Source organism: Haplochromis burtoni, unplaced genomic scaffold (genome assembly GCF_018398535.1).
Source record: "Haplochromis burtoni strain Fernald_Lab_line unplaced genomic scaffold, NCSU_Asbu1 Contig_7, whole genome shotgun sequence".
In the NCBI taxonomy this organism is placed as follows: Eukaryota; Metazoa; Chordata; class Actinopteri; order Cichliformes; family Cichlidae; genus Haplochromis; species Haplochromis burtoni.
This window is the reverse complement of record NW_024582368.1, coordinates 352,098-356,875: the sequence shown is the minus strand read 5'-3', so window position 1 is coordinate 356,875 and position 4,778 is coordinate 352,098.

Below are 4,778 nucleotides of genomic sequence, written 5' to 3'. Positions count from 1 at the left end.
TCCCTTTGTACTTGATTTCTCTTGGTTGACATTTTTGTATAACTGTGAATGAATACTCTGAAGCACTGCTGAATAAGCTCTGAGATAAAACATTGTGTGCTTCATAGACAAATTAATCTGCGGGTAAATATTTCAGAAATTTGTCACCAACACCCACAGTGTCATCAATTTCAAGACACATGGTTTAATACTTTAGACAAAATTGACTTTGTATATATCCACAATCGTATTTTTATTATTTTAGCTAGTATTTTAGTTTTCTTTTTTTTTGTCCCTTTATATTTTGTACACTCTGATAGGCTGAAGGTGTACACAACTGTACCCTCATGATGTTACACAAGTTTAGGGTGAAATGTAAATGTAGCCAACAGGAAGGACTCTGGATCCAGAATAGTTTCAAACATCCCAGTTCCAAGTGTCTTAAAGAAGCTCCCTATACCACAGGGTAGATATTTCCTTGTTGAGATGGCCACAAACCACCAAATCTAAAATAGTCCCAGCCCTACCATAGCCATGGTGAACGTGACTGATGAGAATACGCCATACCACCCTTGACCAGGAGTATGTTACTATAGTCTAACCTATCATCATGGTGTAGAAAGCATAAAGCTTTAACTCATCAGTGTAGATCCAGAAGAAAGGGAAAATGTTCAGTTTATGGCTTTTAAACACTTCATGCTCGGTCCTGATTTGGGTTTAGGTTTCTCCCACATGTGTACTATTGGTTTGCAGGTCTTAAACCTGTTTATTTATTTCTTGAGTCATTTTTGGGAAGATTGGGGATAAATTTAGCTGTATGGAAATTTTTAGCCTCGAGGTGTTTTGTTGATAAACCCTTTTTCAGTTTTCAAGTAAATGTTGGTGGGCATGTTTTTCAGGGCAGCAAGGTTTATTCATAGACATGAAAAATTTCAGTTATAACAGGAGGGTTAGGAACCAAAACATCAAGCCCAACCGTAAAAAACACCGTATGCAGATTTCCAGCAAGCTCAAAAGGATTCACACGTTCCTTACAATGTGCGCCTATTCATGTGTTCACATGTAACCACTGACACTATAATTGAAATGTTTGTGTGTGCTAGAGATGGTGTGACTGGGTGGCGAAATGGAGGTCCCTCCCTGACTGGTAAAACTGAACAGGAAGAGCAGACCCCCTATTAGCGGGGCCAAATCAGAGGGACCTCCAAGGCCGACAGAGACGAAAAAGAGACGTAAAAGAAGAAAAGGAAAAAGGAAATAGGGGTTTACTTAGGTTAAAAAATAAAACTTGCTGCTGAGCGCGGCATCCTTTCATTATAATTTATGATGCATGATTGCATATCAGACTAATTAAACCAGACTAGACAGGTTTCCCTCCCTATGTGCCAATACTTTCATTGGGGGGGTGTGCTAGTGAGAGTGTTACACAGCTCTCATAGGACTATGAATATTTGAGTGAAGCAGGTCTCTGTGGCAGAGCACTCTCTCTCTCCCTTCACCTCTCTAATTACAGCGACCGAGTCGGCTCTGCCCTTACCCACAATCTGTGGAGGCATGAAATAAATACATGCTCTCCAACAATAAACAAGTGCCTTTTCAAATGACAGCACCTCCTCATGTTCACCCCCATTGCCGTCTCTCCAGGCTTTCGTAACGTTTTTACTTTTAGCTGGCGACAGGCGCGTGTAGGCCTCTGCTCATAATGTATAGAGTATGGGCTGTACAGGTTGTGGGGTTGAGAGTACAGAAAGCTAAATATAGGCTGACTTCAGTACTAAGGCCATGTTTGCATGGAATGAAAAATGGTAAGTGCAATGATTTAAAAGTAGGTCAAATTTGATGCTCGACAGATTTAGGTTAAATCTCTTGTAAGAAAGAAAATCATTTTCAGACATTCATACAGCTAAAAACGACAGTTTTAAGTGGGTACTCTACATTGATATAATTGATACAATTAGGGGAATTTAAAATTTCAGGATATCATTAACTTCTTTGTCGTCTCCTAATAACTTTTTCTTGGCCTCAAAGAAAATCATGATGTCAAGAAAAGATGCAAATGAGAATTCATAAGGACTCCAGTCCAACTTGTCATGTTCTAGACTACTTAATAATGTAATTACAGATGTTGCTGACATGGGTCTACTGCATTGAAACCACACTGTCCCAATGTCCCAAAAAATAATTGTTAGTAATCCTAAAGACTGGAAATACAGCAATGCCCAAAAAGAGTAACTGAGTTATAAGACATCAACACACTGACAAGTTTAATACTGATGTCTTTTTTTTTTTTTTTAAACCCACATTAGAAAGTCCTTCACAGGGGCCAACAACTTCATAACAAGCAGACTTTAATAAATTGCTGTACTGTAATGTTCACCTTTGGGTTCAACAAATTATTGGAAATCAAATGCATATTCTGCATTAGCAAATTGTGGCTTCAGATGGAAAATGCCGCTGTTTACATGATATGATCACTTCTCAGTTATTTTGATCATTTGTTTTTGTAACAGTGTCACTATGGTCCATTGTGTCTTGTGGTAAGAAAGAAAACACCAGTCCTTCCTTTCTAAGTATTTAGAGATTCTATGCTAGTACTTCTCACTCAGTTAGGATCCTAAAATGAGTAAAACTCTTGGGACACAAGATTTCCCTGAAAATGTCTTTTTGCCAAAGCTGATATAACCTCACTTTGTCAGGGTTGCCTCAAAAACTCTTAAATGCATTATAACAACTGTTACTGCAGCCTGAGTACTACTCATCCTAATAAACCTTGAACATATGAGTCATTTTAATTTTGTAGTTTAAGTTATCGGTGGCATCAGGCTCAGTTCCTCTATTAAAAATGTCATCAGTTACATAATGATAATGCCCCCCCTACCACCACCACAAAACACATACACTTCCTTAGTGCAATCGTGACTTCCCACTGGTCTAAATGTAATGTTCGCCATGTAAAGGTCTCCTACTAATGATGAGATGGTTACCATAGTTTCCCCACTCCAGCCTGGCCCGATTAGATTTACCATGTCATGGTTTTGGTTTCCAGCAAGAGGAATGACTCAAATTTACATGTTGGTTTCTGAAGGTCCAACTGAGGCAAAAGGATGGTCATGTTGATGATTGTACGTCAGTGAAAAGCTTACAAGTACAACTCTGCCACCTTGTGGAAGGCACTAAGTACATACCTCTGGTATTCCTCCCTCCACCCCCACCAGTTGATCTCATTACTCATGTAGACACTCAGAAAGGTGGGATAGGTGGTTCAAATTCCTTTATTAAATTAAAAAAAAAAAAACAAAAAAAAATTCCCCCCCCTTTTTTTTTTTTTTAATAAACTGTGCAGTAATGATAATACAAAATATTATAGAGATTAGGTTGCAGTGCTCTGTTTATAAATGTGTATTGTATAATCAGAAACACATTTTGCTGAAATAGTTTGAAACAAGGTAAAGAGACTAAGCATACTCTAAACAAGCATTAAAATAAAATTCTTTCTCGTGTGAAATATTTATTCAATTAAAAATATTCTAGTTTAACAAAAAAACAAAACACAAAAAAAACAAAACAAAACACAACTTATCTATAAAATTAAGTGGAATATGAAACCGTAGTTAACAGCTGAGATCACAAAAAGCACTGAGCAAGTGGGCCAAACAGACAAATGCACTCTTAACTTTTGGTGTCCAATTCCTTTTTCACTAGTTCCAGCCACAAGACCGAAAGCAACACAAGAAAAGCAGAAGCGCAGCATGTGACAGTATTTGCACCTTTTTTTTTTTTTTTTTAAAGTTTGCTCTTAAAGCCAGAACTAAGCAGCAGAGACCTGAAAGAGGTTCATTAACTGGCCAGAAAGTGAAAAGACAATATGGCCAGTAAATAAAAGGTAAATTCAGTTCCCAGGATATGTTGAATACAGGAAACATGGGGGAAAAAAAAAAAAAAAAAAAAAAAAAAGTATAAATAGAAAAATAAATACTGCTATGCATAGTTTACAAGTGAACGTAGTGTGGACTTAAACAAGATCCGTTTTCTACTAAATGACACAAACAGATGCTAATAGGCTTTAATGCACGGTCTAGTGTTAAAACTATTGAAAGAATGAGGCCGTGTTAATGCAGACCCATCAGATCCTTCAGTTCACTAAAATACTGAAATAGGAGGCCCAAAACTTTAAAACACTGGTTTTCAAGGTTCAAACAATAAGTGTATGATTTTAAACTGTGTGCGTACATTACTATTTTTTTTTTCCTCTTTTCAAGAAGTGGTGTGTATTTCTGAGACAGAACTAACAATCAGTTCAGGACTTTTTGCATAGATGTAAAGAACTTTGCATGTTTACAATGCACATGTACCAACAAAGCAAGAAGAACATTCTCCTGCTGAGAAAAAGTAATAATAATAATAATAATAATAATAATAATAATAATAATAATAACAACAACGACGACGATAACAACAACACCAAAGGTTTGACATTTGAATTGGGTCCACAAAACAGATCTCCTGCAGTCCACAAAGCAGAGACAAGTCTGCAGCACGGAAGCACTTCACAACAGAAGCTTCATGCAATTCAGAACATCAAACATTTTGGGCTTAAAATTGCCAAGAGGTTAAAAATCCATCTTGGAGACAGACTAAAAAAACAAAACAAACAAAAATAAAACTAAAGACTACAGCCTTTATAAAAGCAGCATTTACATTACGTCAGGTGTTGCTTTTACTTTTTCTATGGACAAGGAATCTCCACTAACATGTCAAGAAAACTCCTGCAGTGAAACCATTCAATCTTTCAAAAAAAA